General features: G+C 45.6%; 1 protein-coding gene across 4 annotated transcripts in view; it reads right to left on the bottom strand.

Moving 5' to 3' along the window:
* The window catches only part of GRIN2C (glutamate ionotropic receptor NMDA type subunit 2C), an 853,359-nt gene that overhangs the window by 676,990 nt on the left and 158,103 nt on the right, over positions 1-18,266 (bottom strand). For all 4 annotated transcript variants that reach the window (XM_069654855.1, XM_069654858.1, XM_069654856.1 and 1 more), the window contains exon 3: positions 17,442-17,553. The gene's annotated coding sequence lies outside the window, so the exon portion shown is untranslated. The remainder of the gene's footprint in view (positions 1-17,441; positions 17,554-18,266) is intronic.

Here is an 18,266-nt window from a genome sequence, read left to right as displayed (position 1 = left end):
GTCAGTTTAGGGGTCACATATTTCCCTCAGGCCCATCCCAAAGCATGCGGGGGTGGCCACCCACGCTCTAGCATGTAAAATGAGGTAATTCATGTTATAACTCTGACATAATGATGACGTAACAATCTTGGGAGATGTGATTCATGCATGGCTTTGTTGCATTAGTTGATGTAAGAAATGTCATAAATGAGGCCGTTTTGCCTTCCAAAAAATATCTTGTCTGGTTGTTTCTGGTGTCCCTTATGGCTCTTGCCGCATACACCACCCATAAATCACTTCCTTAAGCTCTAGGGTGGAAGTGTGGGGAGGTTTGTGGGGTCCCATCATGACATGAAAAAAGAAATGGATCTTTCCTTCCAGGTAGGCGAATTCTAGACTTATTGTCACAAATATATAGATATAAGCGAAAACATTTCTTCTTAAAAACATTCATACACAAATCCCAATTTGACAAATATTTTAAAAGACCCCCAACAACGATTTTTTAACGAAAGTATCCTCCCTATGCTTGTACCATTGACTTTTATTGGTTTGGGTGCTTTTTAATGGCGTAAGCCATCAGATTTTGCCTAAACATTGCTACAAGAAGAAAGGGGGCTCCAAGAAGCAGTCTTTGTGGTTGCCATCACAACTGGAATAATACAATGTGTAATACAATGACCGATACAAAGTGTTAAATTCTGTTCTACTACGCGGATGTAATCCAATAGTTGGATGTTTAACGTATTTTCTCCAAATCAAGAGTACTGTCACATGTCACGTGTCTGTGTGACTTTCCAATGTGGAGTCATCCCTCTCCGAGACGGAGGCAGGTCTCCCTTCTCGAGACTGGTTTTAGGGCACCCATCTTGAATCTTGAACCTGTGGTGCAGAGTGGAGGGGAGCATGGCATCAGGAGAGTGGGGCCCCTGAACTGCCACTCACCAATGAACAGATTTACGGGTGAAAGGATGGCGATAAAGCAAGGAGCAGACCACACACCCCTCTCTGACTCCTCTACAGGTAGAGCCTTCCCTATGCTTGAGAAATTGAGATGCCCCCTCCACTGTGGGCCACAGTCAGTGGGAGAGCGGGGCAGCTGGACCCCCTCCCATGAACAGATCTATGGGTGAAAGGGTGGTGCTACACCAGGGAGGGTGCCACACCCCCCTCTCCGACCCCTCGATGAGGAGAGCCTTCCCTACGCTTGCGAAGACAGATGCCCCCTCTAAAATCTATGGAGTTGTCACCCAATGAGTTTCAAAGGGGCATGTTGCCACCAATGGGAGCACGTTTTATAAACGGTGCCTACTTTGTTGCGTGGATGATTGAAAGTCTTCCCACAGAAAGCAGTTCCATGCACCTATCAATATTTCTGACCTGTTTGTGTAACACGGCCACCCCTGTATCCGTTTGTATTCCGCGTTATGTGAAACAAAACGTGTACAGTATTACGCTTTGTGTTTGCTCTTCATTTATATAAGGAAAGTGGCTTGCAAAGAATGTTTTTGGGAGCCAGTCACGCAAATCCCAAATTACCAGTGCAATATGCATTTTTTGTTTACTTTCATATTGCGGTTAGTTCATGCAGCCATCGTTCACACACTGTAACCAAGCCTAGGTGCCCAGGCGCTGCTGCAGCCTTGGGTCGTGCTCCATGACGTATTTTAGTTTAACCACTAGTTGAGTAGAGCGAGTGTGCGCCACGGGCATAGGAAGACACTTGAAAACTAGTGCGGTAGTAAGAGACCGCGTTGCTCGCTTTATAATACGTTGTAACATGAAATATGTATTTAGTAACTCTAGGGAAATTTACGGCATTGTCGTAAGATTACTCAAAGCAATGTGCTCACCTCCTCTCTCAACGGAATTCTCTCCTCTCAGTTTGATAGCTCCTGTCGCCAGTGCTGGAAATGGAAAACATGTATTGGGGGAACCATCACTTCTTAGGAGGGGTTGGGATTTAGGGAAGGACGGGTGGGGCTAGGGGGCGTGCCCCACTGGCCAGGTTGTGCAATACAGTATCTCTATATAGAACCGAATCCTGGTGATTTGCATAAAAGAAAAGAGCATTATGGGAACAACAAAATGTCCACAATTTTAAATGTAAAACATGTCTTATGGTGATTCATTAAGAAAACCTTTTAAGCAAATAATGGCCTCCTCTTTTTTGATTGGTCACAGTATTCACCCTAATAAAGAGATGGCTGTAAAATGCAGGACATATGTACCGGTTTGAACACTGCAGTTGAAGATTGGCTTGTGCTTTAATGGGCCAACTGATTTCAGGCCATCCTATAAGGGTGGTGAGGGGTGTAATGCCTCCCGAATCTATCAAGTTTTACTGAGAGGGTGATGAACCAGGAGAAGTCCAATTGAGGTCCTTCTGGGATATGCAAGATGTCAGATTCCCAAAGGTTTTTCCTGGAACAAATGAGATTAGCCCACTCTACCTTATACCTGATTCTCAAAACCTTATACTGGACCCCTTGTTCAGATGACTGGAGCCCCTTTGAGAAGCCCATGTGCACATGTGATGATTTGCCCTAAGGAAGCCCAGAGGTGCTCCAGCCATCTCCAGATGATTTCCCTTTTTGGTGTTGATGATGTTTGGTGGTGCCAAATCCACAGTCATTGCTTAGCATCAAGATGTAGCATTGATTGGCAAACATCATGTTTCTCAAAATGAACATTATGAATGCTCAGGCTACAGCTGCTAAGATGAATTGTAGAGGAGCAGCTGTGTGCATCTGCAGGAGATGCCGCCCCCCCCACCTCGCGTGTATTGGAGAAATGAAATCGTGCCATGCCGAACACCAGCCATAATACCAATACTGCAGCGAGTGTTCGAAAGAAGATACCCATTGAGACAACCCTACCGAATGTATCCTCAACATGATGATGGCGTGATCCCAACCTTTACATTTGCACGTACCTAAAGGGCCATATGCTCAGAATCACCTCTTTTAAAAAAAAAACCAATTAAACATATTTATAATAGAGAACTAAAGATTCCCAAGATCTGGTCAGGGCCAGTGTGCAAGATACAGATGTGGATGTGATGGGGGCCGGTGCTGGGCGGCCGCTTGCACACCAGCCCTGACCAGATCTGTACCTTTGTGGACTTCTTATTTAGAACCAATGCTTGGCTGCTGGTTAAACTGGGGTTTTAGCAGAGGCGTCTAATAGAAATATCTATTTTCCCTTGGATAGTGCCATTGCTGTGCCCCCTCCTCCACCTCGCTGCAAAGTAGTATCAATTCTGCCCCCAAAGGGCTGTCATTCAGACAGACAAGAAATTGTGTCGACCTATCCAGTGTCCCTTGGTTTGGACAGATCTGGGCCCCACCTCTCAACTACCACCGCAAGCTTCTTCAGTTGAACCCATTCAGTATTCACCAAATTGGCCATTACTCAGGAGTACTGTGGAGGTGCTCAGCATGTCCTTCAAGATTAATCAATTGAACTACCCTTGCTAGATTGTAACCTTCTGACCAACCATATTCTTCATAGCCAAGCCCCTCTACATTTCCCTTGAAATGGAGCACCTCTGCATAACTTAAACATTGTTCAGGGGTCCATCCACACCCGACCACCCCCTTAAACATCGCTCGGTCAGCAATGCTCAGGGATCATTTCTCCGTGTTCGTCAAGAGGGCACACAGACTATGACAGATTTGCAATCATTGCTTTAATGAAGCAAGCATGTGTTTTTACACTTCAGTGAGTAGTGTTGCCTTCCTAGAAGGACAGGAGAGTTTGATGAGTGAAAATGATTGTATGTACAAAGAGGTGCCAGCATTCGAATGGTTGATGGACTTTATTATTATTAGAGTATTTATTGAGCGTGACATAGCTTCGGGGAGTGACAGAACCCAGAACTAACATAGCGGTTTACACCACCACCCATCCCACCCCTCTTTCTCTACTCAACCATACCCTTTCTCCCTCTACCCCCACCATGCACTGTACCCCCTCTGTCCCGCTCCACCCACCCTACACACTTTATTGCCCCACACACCTTAACACACTCTATCCTCTGTATTCCACCATCCATATTACCCCCTCACTCTATTCCCTCTCATCCTACGTCGCACCCTCTTTATTTCTTACCCTCTCACTCTGAGCCATTCATATTCATATTTCCTCTTGCTCATGATCAACGGCACCGTCTATCAATGACTTCCTCCCTTGCTGTATTCCTGTTCTAATTCTGCACCCCTTATCGTATCCCTCTTTAAAACTTTGCATTTTCCACCTTGCACCCAGGTGTCTATAAATGCAAAATGCAAATAACCTCAGTAAACGCCAAAACTATTGGTATTGCCAATGCTTGTTTTTGAAATGCAATCAGAATGGCTGCTACCAATCTTCACAACATGCCATTAGTCATGAAAGGATTGCAATCTATCCTATTTGACACAGGGTACTCCTCTTTTCAAATATTTTCACTTACCCCTATCCAAAGAGTCCATAGAAAGAGGCTGCTTCACAGATGAGAGTTAGCCTTGCCCAAGAGCACACCAGCAGTCACTGATGAAAGTAGCTTTGACTTGATCTCCCTTAACCTTGTTTGATTGGTTCGTCAGCCAGTCAATAGGGACACTGGTAGGTAGCTGAGTTAGATATGAGGCCTTTTGAGCTGGTTAGTCACAGCTGCAGATCTATGCGCTGTCCTCAGGTTTCTTTTTGCGGAATGCAACCTGGCAGAATTTATTTGGCTGATTATACCATGTTTTCACGGCAAAAAATCAGGTGAGAGCATCATCCCGCCAATCCCCCCCTTTTTATATATGAAACCCAAACTTATCACCTGTTTTTGTATGGTTAAAAAAAAGGTGCTAAATAATAAGCTTAAAAAAAGGGAAAGTGAGGAATACCACAGCTGCTATTCACCAGTGTGTCTTTCCCCGTTTGTGGTGTCAAAGCTCAGACCATGGACTTCCAGTGGAATGGCCGGAGCAAAGCCTTCTACCTGTTTTACAGCAGTTCTATGTGATTTATCACTGGAAATGATATAGAGGGTGACTCGATATCATTGTTAAGGGCACTCAACACCCTCCTCAACATACTTTACGGCTGGTGCAATTATATAAACAAACTCCAGTACTAGATTATTTGGGGAAGTGTTGGATAGTGCCTTAAAAAAAAATATCGAGTCACCCTTGATGTTATTTCTAGCAATTACATCACTGGTTACTTTTCACGGCATACTAGTTCTGTTGGTAGTTTGCTTATTGAGGAGGCTCCCCTTGCAGTCTTTTGATCCTTCTTTAGTGGACCAGCAGGAGGTACCGCATCGCCCCCTGGCCAATCAGAAGAAAAGTCGGACTGACTGACAGGATCGCCGTCCTCTCCTGTATAAGGGAAGTTTGAGGATTCTGGGGGCCATGACCTTGCAGAGACTATAAAGCCCCATTTAGAACCCATTTAGAAGTCAGCTTGCTCGTAGTCTGAGCACAAGCATGAAGAGGTCTTTGGTCTGCCACGTTCCCCGGTCTCTTCCCTGCAAGGGTTCACAGATTTTGGCCCTCTGACAGGAGATGTCAGCTCGCCATGTCACTTCGCTCAGTGTAGACCTGCAAAAACATTCAGTCTTTCAGGAGCCACTTATGTAACTCTCTGAACAATTTTGGTAATTAGGCTATTATGTGCGGTGATTGCATATTATGCATTTAATCACTGAGAGGCAATTTGATTTGCAGTGTGTGCTCTTCAAATACTATAAATAAATATTTTAAATTGACATTATGGAATTTTGCTGTTATTGCACTGAGCGTGAGCGATCTCTATTTAGACCCTGGCTTCCGGTCCTTCGGGAGCAGTGGTTGTGCTTAGCTGCTCTCTAAGGATGTATCTAGGCAGAAGATCATTGGCTAGGCAAGGGGTCTGCAACCTGTGCCTCTCCTGATATTTCTGACTTTGAATCCCATGATCCCTTACCATTGACTATGCTGACTAGGTTTGGTGGGAGTTGCAGTCCAAGGTTTCTGTAGAGACAAAGGTTGCAATCCCCTGGGCTAGGTCATTGCCAATAAAATTACACCTGAGACTGTATGAAGAAAACTACAGACCCTAAGCAAATCTGTTGCCCTGCAGGGCCATATTGTATTGGTCCCTACCATAGTACACAGTGCGAGTCAGCAGCTTCTGAGGGCATACATACTGAATGGAGTGTTCACTTTTGTGTATGCAAGCATCACCGTATGCAATTGAGGAAATACCTAATCCCCATGTAATTAAATCATGTTATACAGGCAAACAGGTCCCGAGGAAATGAGCTAAAGGTGTGCAATCTGGGAGATTGTGCTAATTTAGCGTGTGCCACAGTGGGCCCTATGAAAGGCTTAAAGAGGGTCGCGAGGAGCCTGCGAGGAACCCTCACAGGTGGGTAGAGTCAGCTACTGCTCCAGCTTTTAGTAGGGCCTTGGGGAGCTTTGAAAGGGAAGTCAGTGATGCACCAGCGCAAATAATGTCAAATGGGGTCACTACGAGTATGCTGGTCTGGAAATAAGGTGCTGGTAACAAGAGTTCAGGCCGCTAGCGACAGATAAACTACTGAAGTGTTGCAGCTCCCTAATGGCTGGCCTTCTTGTGATAATCGGTGGCTATTTACTTATGGGTGTTTTTCTTTGTTTCCAATATATTGTATGCACCCCCCCCCGGGTGCCTCAGTCTGTCTTCTGCTCTAAGCAAAGAGGGCCTCCAACCATCATGTTGAAATGGGTCCCGCACATCTACAGCCGTGCCTGGTGAAGGCCCTAAACTGTGGGCCTCCTATGCAAGGTTATCACCTGGACATGATCTCCAGCTGCTGTACCCTGCCTTCAGGATTACAGGCCTTCTATCTTGACCCATCAGACTGATTCATCAGCCTCAAGGGATTCAAATGCAGTGGCATGGCTGGACACAGGAGACATGCGCTCTGAGCACATCACTGCCTGCCTGTTGGGCCCAATGCACTCACTGAGGGCTGCTCCCAGTGTTAATCTGTAACATTGTATCCTGTGTAGGCCCCTCAGCCCTGGTTCTATCACTTTGCTGACCGCCACACCTTTCCTCTTCAAAAGATAAGTAATCCTGCCCTTTCCTGTAGGTGACTCGACCTTGTGGAATTCTCTTCCAGCATCTTTACTCTCCATCCAGGGTCATCTTGCCCTCCACAGCTTTCCACTATCTGCCCCCCACGACTGCTCCGTATCAGCTACCTGTTCTCTGCATTCTTACCACTAAAATACCCACCAGGTGAACATGCATTTTTTTAAATAACACTTTCTATCATGACGTGCAATACGATAAAAACCAAAATCAGAAACAAGAACAGCAGTAATATAGAAAGAAAGGAAAACAAAGGGTATGGTATACAAACAGGATGAATACATCACACAAGTAATTATAACCCCCACCCAAAATAATATTGTAAGAGTGATGACTCCGTCTAATTCCCCAAATCTGCTCCAAATGTCCACAAAGACCTTGCTCTTTTTTTGATGTTTCAGGATAAGCTTCTCAGTGTGGGACAGAGTATACGTTTCTTGAAACCATTAAGACCTAGTTGGGTATTTGGGAGAGTTACATTCTCTCAGAATATTCTTTTTTGCTACCAAAGATGCCCTGAAAAGCAAACTCAATTGTGATTAAGACAGTTCCTCCAGCTTCACATCTGCCCCGAGAATCGAAGTGTCAAAACCATATTCTAAATCCACACCCAGCACCCTGTTCAACACAACAGCAATGCCACCCCAGACGTTGCACACCTTTTGACCGTCCCAATCCATGTGCTCCAATGTCCCAGTTTTAGGTTTGCATCCCCAGCATGCACTAGAATCACCCAACCCCTGTTTGTGGAACCTTTCAGGAGTCCTATATATTCTGTTATGCAACTTGATCTGCCTCGCTCTTGCACTCAAATTAAAAGACATTTGGGTAATATTCCTACAGATTGCTTCCCACCTTGCTTCTGTCATCTCAGAAGTGAGGCAATTTGACCATGAGTCCAAGAGCTTGGCATTCCCCCACATTGCTCCATTCAAGAGTTTGTAGACCGATGAGGCCATATGCTCTTGTTTACCTGCCTGTAGAATGGCCTCCTTAGCATTGAGCATCTGGGGGATCATCCGGATTCAACGAAGACTATATTCTCCGTTCGTACAATCCCTGAGACCTCTGATATCCTGAGATCCTTAACAGATAGCCAATTCCCATTCACACACATATCTTCAACCCACCTCACTCCTTCAGAGTACCAACTGACCAAAATAACAGTTTGTTATTGATCCATCCTGATGGATGGATTCAGCCATATGGATGCTCCCTTTGCAGAAAGAGCATCTTGGTTCAAAGGTTTTGAAATTTCAAGCCAGCAATTCCTCAGAAATGTGATTGTTCCATTTGTTTCTGCTCTCTGCCCAATCATAGACGTCAGCAAAGTTGCAGGTTCTGTGGACTATTTAAACTGACTTCGGTCACAGCCCATTTATCCAAAGAATTCCCCAGAAAGTGCAACATATGCAGTGATGTAAAAGCAAGATGGTATTTGGTGAAATTAAGAATGCTCATACCTCTCTTGCAGCAGCTTCATCCTCAGGGGTTTATGATCCCACTAAAAAGCCTTGATCAATTTGTCATTTTTCCCCAGTGAGACCTTGGAAGCTTCAAGGGGAGCAATGCTAAAAATGTAGTTAATGAGTGTGGCAGCTGTCATCTTGAAAGCATTTACTTTGCCCCAGAGGGATAGCTCACATGAGCCGCATGTCACTTAACCCAATGCGAGTTTGTCAATAGCCGTCTTCAAATTCTCCTTCATCATCACATTCACATCAGTCATTAACCAAATACCCATGTATTCCATCTTGTAAGAACACCAACCGAACCGTAGAGTCGTCTAATCAGATTTCAGAAACGATCGAGAGAATGGTATAGCCTCGGACTTCAGTCAATTTCTCCTACGAGACCTGCAAGTGGTTCCATGCAAGTGGTTCCAAAGCCAAATGAACAAACAATAAGGGAGAAAGAGGACATCCCTGACGTGTACCCCTGCCCAACTCAAATGTCTCAGAACATATTCCATTCAGAATCACTGCTGTTTCCGGTTCGGAATATAATAGCTTAACCCAGCACATAAATTCTGGCCCAAAGTTCATCCTCTCAAGAATCATGAACATGAATTTCCAGTTCACTTGATCAAACGCTTTCTCTGCGTCCAAAGAGAGTGCTTCAACTCTAGTCTTTACCTTGTCACTTTCTGTCAACGTTAGGATTAGCTTCCTCATATGTGTCACTGAATGCCTCCCTTTAACAAAGCATGTTTTGTCAGGTTCACAGGACTAGATAGATTTCCCTCCAACCTATGCGTAAAGACCTTCGATAATATCTTGCTGTCAGAGTTAATAAGGCTCATGGGTCTATAACTGCTCAATGGTGTAGGCGATTTATCTTTTTTATCAAGATTAATATGGAAGCATTTCATAATGATCTTGGAAGAAGCATATTCCCTAGTAGACAAAAAACACTATGCAGCATTATCTTATACAGTGAAGTCAATCAGGCCGGGGCCCTTTCCCAATTTAAGAATAAGCACAGATATTTCAGCTCGTCTAATGAAAAGTCAAAATCTAAAAACACCCCTTCATCCCCTGACAGTTTTGGTATGCACACCCAATCAAGATAGTGTGTGGTGTCTTTCTTGTTGTTACTAAGAGATTTGGTGTAAAGGTTTTCATACTAACTCCAGAACTCATCATTAATCACGGTAGGATCATAAGTCACATCTTCATAACGTCTCTTGTAAGTGATTTCAATCTGGCACACACCCAAGTCTCGCCCAGCATGTAGTGAGCAAATGAAACCATTATGTATTTTTATCTATAACTTCAATATTCTAAATGATACACCACTCATATCACACCCTTCTCCTGAGACCCCCTGGTCACACTGAACCAGGAATCAGGCTAGTTTGCAAAGGTAAATATTTATTTATGTATTTAGAATTTAAATCACAATATATTTTAATAGGTAACAACAATCACCAATGGGGAGACAGAACACTGAAGAATATCTTTAAGGCACTAGGAATCAAGTAATGAGCACCAAAATCAAATGCAGAAAAGAAAAGGATACTTTTGGGTCGGTTTGGAACAGATAGCACTATGGTTAGGGGTTCCCCCTGCAACACCCCTCAACCCACCAATATGCAATTTAAATAGATGTGAGGAGAGAGCAGGTACTCAGGAATAATACAGAACAAACAGAATATCACTTCTACCTTCCCCCTTTAAACAAAAGAGAAAAACAGAATTGACTTTTCAACTGTCAAATTGGCTTTGAAATCGGCTGAGCAAAACACCAAATGTGGTCAAAACTGATTAAACTATTATAAATTTCTACGGGAGCTGCTTTGAACAGATGCAAGCAAACAAAATCAATGATTTACTCAAAAAGGAAACAGTAGGAATCTCGAAGTGAAAGTGGGAAATAATTTAAAGCTATTCACACGTGTAAAGGTATAAGGTATCAGTGAGAGGTGAAATTCCGTTTCTATCTTTAAAATTGAAGGAGTTATAGAGGTTTTCGTGAAAGGTGCCTGCTCTCTCCTCACATCTATTTAAATTTAATAGGCACGAAAATGGAAAACTGAAATTCGGGTTTAAAAATGACAGATAGGTTTTCTTATACTATATTAAGGACTACGAAAAAGAGAATGCCACACAGGAATCAGTTATTCACGGCCTATCATAACTCTTCATGCGTGATACTCTAGTTTCCGTTTGGTTTGGGAATTACTTTTCTTAATCAAATCAATAAGTTCTACTCCCATTAATAAAACAGACGACTGCACTTTTCTCCCCTTTTGAAATAAGCACACCTTGTCTTGAATAAAGTTTGTTCTGCCGTTTCACTTAACCGCTTATCTAGGTCGTATTTATGTTTAATGAGTTCTCTCTTCTTTACTTCATTCGAGTGAGCCATCAGATCCTTTCCTAAAATGTTAATCAAAACACCCAGGGATTACAATTTCATTGCTTGGGACTTCCTCTTTTTGCTAGAGAGGCTCACCAAGATCAACCACGTAACACACTTAAACATTTCACAAACTATATCATTGCTGACTTTACTGTTCCAATTAGTCTTAACAAAATGTTCGGCTTCCTGTACCAATTTTGATATACCCTCATCTTCCAAAATGGAAGTGTTCATTTTCCAGGAAAGAGATCTCCTGCTCGAGTAGTCCAAGGAGAACTCTAACTTAATCGTACCATGGTCAGAAATGAGTATGCTCTCAATCTTGGCTGAAAGGACATTTCTAGTGGCATACATTTTATTGATCCTTAGCAGTATGCTATGCTATTAAAAGTATGCTTTGTGGGCATGCTATGTTATGGTGTGTTTGTTGTGCTTGATATACCATTCAGTGCTATGTTTGTATGCTATGTTATGCTAAATTATGCTGTGCTTCGTTAGTTTTTCAAGTTATGTTATGTAAAGGCGGGCTATGCTATGTGGTAATGCCATAGTGGGATTGACCCTGGCACTTGTTACCTGCTTGGTAAGACCGAGGACATCTTACAGAATCCACGGTTGACCCAGGAGAGGATTGATGCTTGTGTGGTCAGGAAAAAACCAGACCAGCCAGGCGGGTGTTGGGCACCATCCCTGGTCAACCAGTGTTCCCTATATCATGGAGGGCCTCCACCCAGCGTTTAACAAAGTATAGAGGCAATGTGCACATTGTTGTGTGTGTGTAAGACCAGGTTGGTGTTTCTGGGCTGCAGCTGACCAATGTGTTTTCACAGAGCAGGCTAAACCCGGAAGGGACTGGTGAAGGAAGGCAGGAAGGGAGATACCAGAAAGGTTCCAAGCAGGAGAAGACAGACCGAGAAGGTAATAGGGGAGCCCAAAGAGAGGGGGCTGGGCAAACAGAACTGGAGCCGAGGTAGGAGGGACCCGGGTACAAGGTAGGTAAGGAGACAGATGGGAGGGATCAAGGATCAGGCAAAGGAGAGAGGCTGAGGGGTGGACTCATGGACAGCATCTACCTCTGAGTGATGGGAGTCCGGCCAGAGTCAGTTTCAAACAGCCCATGCCATGAGCGCTCTGCGCTGGATTGTTTAAAACATTTTTGTTTTTAAAGCGCTTGCCAGCTACGGTATTGAGTAGGGGACCGGAGTAGCACATTGGTGCCATGACCAGCACACAGAAGGACACCAGGCCAAAGCACTAAAGATGGCTGGGACTTCACTCAGTCCCAGCCCACGCCATTTTGAGGAGGCGCCACCACCATCAACCTTGAAAAAGTGTGAGGCCGCAAAGGATCTAATCTGCCCCACTGTGCGAGTGCGCTGTGCACACAGAGTACTTTGCTCTGTGTGAACAGTGCGCTTGCACTATGGGGCAGATTAGATCTCCGATCCCACCAAGGTGGGGGCCGGCAGGGCCCTGTGCAAGCACTGTGTACACAGAGAAAATGACGTGTGCACAGTGCACTTGCGCAGTGAGGCAGATTAGATGGTTTGCGGGCTCACACTTTTATAAATTCCCTTTATAGATCTCATTTTGTCATGGAAGTAGAATTGACACAGTAGTGTGGAGTTTGAGAAAGAAGCAGCATGAAATAAATTGCACCATTTTTAAACTATTTTGAATGTTTCCTTTGATCGGAGGTCAAGTGCCAGCTCCGCCCATTCTGAGTCTCCTTGGCCTCCGCCCCCTCCTCAAAACTCCGCCCCCGGCCCTTGTGGGATCCCCCTCTAAATTATTTCCATTTCTACCACTGGGCAGGAGTGGTAAATGCAGGGGATTCCCTGAAGAGCCCAGCCCAGCACTGTCTTACTTGGAGGGACTCTGTGTTTACAACACCACAAGAACTCCTAAAATGGAACTGGCAGGAAGGGGGCTGGCGTCTGTTGGAAAGCGGGGGCTGACAGTGTCGACGAACAAGAACAAAGAAAATGGAGGAGGCACCCCGATAACCCGGGTGGTGTCCTCCTCCTGCCCTCCTTCTTCCTCCTGGGAACGAGGGGGAGGCGCCAGCGGAAAGCGCGGCAGAAATGGGAAAAGCCCGCAAAGGGCTACAAAAGAAAAGGGCGGAACTACCCCTTTATGTCAGGCGGGCTCCTTACTGCAGGCAGCTTCCATCCAGCCTTGGCAGAAGGACGCCCGCCTGCAGGGACCAGGAAGAAGATTTTGTTTTCCACCCACCCACACTACAATGAGGGCAAGGAACAGACAAGCCTGGTCGTCGACGTTGCAGGACGGCGAGGCGGTGTGGCGGTGTTTGGGCGACCAAGCACAAGAGACAGACTCCGGATGAGCCAGGAGAAAGCCGGAAGGGTCTACGCCCTTCTCATACCAGTGCCCCTTGGGAGCCTAAACGGCAGGGGCACTGGGGGGAACAACAAGGGCTCAGCTTCCCCCAAGGAAACGGCACTCTCCCCACCCAGGAACACCTGCATAGGCAGGCGAGGCTCAGGCGCAAAGGGTTGGGAGAGTTGGGTCTATAATGGACTTTTGGAAGGAAAGGAGGAAGCAGGTTGTTGGACACGGAGCAGTCGCTGCATCTTCTGAGGCATTTCCACTAATGTGTACAGTGTGGTTTTTATGATGTTGTGGAAAAATAAATCTGCGGCCTTTTTATGCCAAAAAACAAAAACAAGGACTCATTCTACACATTTCTGGGGGGAAAGGTGGAATGAGCAATTGCTATGTAATGGGTCCAAATGGACGGATGCACGGGTTATGCCGTCTGCTGGAAAGCGGGCACTGGATGGTGCACTCAGTTGAGAGTGCCCATGCGGTCATCCAGCTGTCCGATCTAATGGGCTCTTGGGGTGTCCCTTGTCATGTGGCCCCCAAGGTCCTAAGACCTGGGCACCTAATGACAAACCTGACCATGCTTGCCCGGTTAATTGCAACTCTCTGAATCGTGCCCTTTCCTGGCAGTGCCCGGTCGCAGTCCCATAAAAGCTCACCGAAACAGCGGTTCCGAAACACAACCGCGTGTTCGAATTTAGCAAAAGGAGAGGTATACTGATTGGGGAGGGAGAGGGATTCGGAATGACACCGGGCCTGAGGCCTGAATTGCAGCCAACAAGAGTTCTCCTGAAATACACACACAGCAAAACACGGAGAAAAACGCAGGAGGCTGAAAATATACGACGACGAATAAATCAGCACGGCTGTGGTTCAGAGGCAGTAAAAGTGCCGCGTGTGCTATTTCTTCCGTGCCTGGCAGAGGAGGAGAAGCAATAGACCAAGGATATAAACCAGTAAACAAGGCGCTAAAGAGCAGGCGCACTCGGGGCCCGGGGATGCGGCGCGCGTGCAGTGTCTGCCAAGAGGGAACCTTTATAATCCGCGGGTGCGGATCACATAACGCTTCCTGGGGAGCCTTGACTTAATGGAGACGTCGTTCAGGGACAGTGTTTGAAAGGGTTGGAGGAGGGTCAGGTTCAGAGAGAAGCACATTGCGGTGAGCCGCATACCACCAGAAACGAGGATAAATGTGGAACAGAGACTACCTGGTCCATAGAGCATCCCTTGCAAGAGTGGGGTAGTCTAAACTATACTGGCCCATGACCAAGATGTCGAAAACAGTGCTAGACTGGCCATAAACGGGCTTAGGAATTTTGCACAGTAGGTATCTGCAATGGACTGATCTCAGAGACATTGGCCTGACGCCAAACAACACCCTGCCCCCTAAAAATCAAACTCCCATTTCTATTGGACGTGCATTTTCTTTTTGATTGTGTGTCAGAAGAGAGGGCTGTGCTGCTGTGGTGATGGTGGTGGTTTGCAGGTAGGGTGGGCCGGGTAGCCGCCCAGGGCGCCCTTCCCTTAGACCCCCGCCACGCCAGCTCAGGGGAGTCTTTCAAGGTCTCCCCCGAGCTGGCGTGGTGGGAGAAGGCGCGGCAGGCGCCCTATTGAAATTAAATGCGCTGCGCATTTAATAACAATAGGGCGCCTGGCGTGCCTATTGAAAAATGTGGTGCTCCCCCACCCCCTGCCCCATGACTAGGGGCGCGCCAGTGGAGGGGATGGGGGGGGGCAATTGTTTTTCTTCCCAGGCCACTGAGGCTTCTAAGGCCGGCCCTGGTGGTTTGGATGGAGAACCAGCACTAGACACTTTGCTGATTGTGGTTAATAGTTTTGTTTGTTTGGTACTAGTCTTCAGAGGGGAGAAGACACAACGGACTACACGAGGTGGCAGGTTCGTTTTAATGGCTTCAGGATCTGGGGCGTTCTGTGACCTTTGGGTGGGGTACTGCTGGAATTGGTTTGCGTTTTTCACGGCCATGGATAGAAGCAGCTCCTCCAAAAGTAAACCTCATGCTACTCTTTTGTAAATGGCCTCCAGGGAAGGCTCCTTGGGGGAGGTGAGCGGAAGGGCCCCACGTGCAGAATGATCAGCAACTAATGAGAAACCTTGTCCACCACTGGTAAAGAGCATACCAGCTTCTTCTGTTCACAGGACCAGTGGCGTAACACAAAGTTTGGGGCCCCCACACTCCAAGCTCAGCAAAGCACGGGATGTGCCACACTCTGGGCCACCCTGGTTCATCGCGTGTGTGCAATGTTCAGGGGTGGACTGGGAACCAAAAGAAATACCACACAAAAGAGGCCCAAGGTGCAGAGGCCCACCGGGAAATCCCCAGAGTTCCCTATAGGCCAGTCCACCTCTGGCAATGTTCAATAAGATCATGCCGCTGCGGGGGCATGCATGCACTACGCACGTGAACGATGTATGTTTTTCAATCAAAGCTTGAAATGTTCACCTTGCGTAGAGACAAGGAGGCAGTTCTTGGCCCCTAGCACCCAAATGTACCAGTGGCAGCTGGTGAATTTTTTCATTGGAGGGGCATACATATTAGCCACAAGTGGGAGAGAAAGACGGATCGTAACGAAGGAGCTCAAACCAATGAAAGAGGTTTTGGGGGAGGTGGGATCTACCCCCAAGAACATTTTGGGAATAATGGGTTTAAATTGCATTTTATACAGCACACTTTGTTTGAGTAAAAAGTCACACAGTTTGCAACACGTTTTGTAGGGTAACTCATAAAAAAATCAAATATCTGCAAGTCAGCCACAGTATACAGCAGCTTTTTCCAACACTTTTTCATGACTTTCTCCACAATAAATGCCATTCTGAAACCATTTGCATGCTGGCTCTGCCCATATATTTCCATGCTGGCTGCACCAATATATGCCAGTTTTCCCATACAAGAACATACTCATGTTTTCTTTGCACAAAATGCATGCTATGATACTATAAGAAAACATGCCCAAGCTGTCTACCAATATTTGCAGGGCCCCATGTAAGAACAGTCTCCTGTTGGCTTTGCATTAAAAATGTCTTGTCACAAAAATAAAACATGTCCAAATTGACTCCAATGTAGGCCAGTCTATACAAATAAGAACACTTATCATGCTTGCTTCATCATGGATGCTCAGTAAAAAAATGTAATGCCACATTAAGAAACTGCACCAAATGCCATTCTAGCCATGTTGTAACACATCATACCCGCTTTATCATGGAAAAGTAGAGCACCCACTCTCCTCTCCACCTCTCCCCGCTCTCTACTCACTCGGCCCCACAATTGCAAAAATCAGCTTCTCGGCACGGTACAAGTACAAGAGCGCACACGCTCACACAACATTGACTCCCTCATTTGCACACACCATTCATTCGCTCATACACACCCACACCCAGCCATTTATACATCGTACTCTCATAGATTAATACACATTATGTACATTTAATTATTTATTTATATAGGGCACCAAACCCATAGGTATCTAGGCACTTATGCTTAAGAAATTGGTTACAGTGCTTATGGTTACATGCCAGACTGAACACGCAGTAGTTACATCATGAAGTGCAATGAAGTATAGGTAGTTGTTGGTATTAGGTTACAGGCAGGTGTAACAGATGTAGCTACATAACAAGAGTGCGATAGAGTTGCCGTAGACACATTGATGAGCCTAACCCCATATTGCAGGGCGGCTACGACACAAGGATACAGAAAAGTCAATCAAGTGGGCACATTTGAGGAGCCTAACCCCATGTTGCAGGGCATCTATGACACAAGGATGCAGTAAAGTCTATCAAATGGGCACATTTGAGGAGCCTAACCCCATGTTGCAGGGCATCTATGACACAATGATGCAGAAAAGTCAATCAAGTGGGCACAGAGAGGACAATTAGAAGCAGAAAACGGTCACACAGCCAAACAAAAATGCAGCAAGGGGGGCAGCTAAAAGCAGGGTACAGTAATACTCACAAAGTTACGCAAAGATGCATCCAGACAGCGGACAAGGAGCAGACAGGGGCCTTAGATGTGGGCCTTTGATCACAAGGGCCGGCTTCCACCTTTCAGGATATATAATACACCCTTGAATGCATGCAAGCAAGCATACATATATACAAACAAAAAATGAATGCACCCACACACCATTTGTTTTCTTACCTGTTTCCAGTCGCTGGGACTCCTCTTCATCAGGCCTTCGGCTCCCGTGCTAAAACTGTGCAGACAGGAACTAGCAAGAGATCTTCCTGCTTTGTGGGGTTCAAACCCAGCCCTAAACAAAAAGGAGACCACATTTGGCTACGCTGGGCCTAAAAATGCAGAGCAATTGGAAAACACACTAGGGGCGGACAGACAAAAGGGCCGTATTTCATTCCCAACTGCCACCACATCAAAATGCTGTTACAGAGCAAGAAATTGTATGAACAGAATTAAACGGGCCCTGTGCTGAAATGATAAGGCCCAAAAACAGACATCTACTTTCCATTAAATGTATAACTTTGCAAAAGCAGAAACAACTATCATGGAAGTGTGTGCAGTTCGCAGCCTAAAACAATGAACACATGTAGACTAAATTTTCCTTGCCAGATTAACGTGAATATATCCTGATTGAAAAATGAACATTGATGGCAATATGCAATTTTATTAAAGATAAAAGAAGGCCTCATGTGTGATGTAATTGTATCATCCAAGTGCAGGTTTTGAGCATGAAGAAAAGCTGGTTTAGGCCAAAATGACATTTCTCATGAGATTTGAAAGGCCCAAGTATTGCATACCTTCCACCTATCTTCCTCTGAAAGAAGATATCCTTGAAGCTCACAGTCAAGAAAATGGGTGCAGCTTGTGCCGGAATAAGGTTTGAGGTAAAGAGATCGCCCCTTATATAAACAGAAGACTAATGGAAGTCAAATCTTATTTAAATAATTTAACTGACAATTGATGGGTTAGAGAAAATGACTCAGGAGCATGGAGGATGGGGCTGTCTCA

This window comes from Ambystoma mexicanum, chromosome 3q (assembly GCF_040938575.1).
Source record: "Ambystoma mexicanum isolate Mex_15411 chromosome 3q, UKY_AmexF1_1, whole genome shotgun sequence".
Taxonomy (NCBI): domain Eukaryota; kingdom Metazoa; phylum Chordata; class Amphibia; order Caudata; family Ambystomatidae; genus Ambystoma; species Ambystoma mexicanum.
This window is presented reverse-complemented; position numbering and strand designations above follow the sequence as displayed.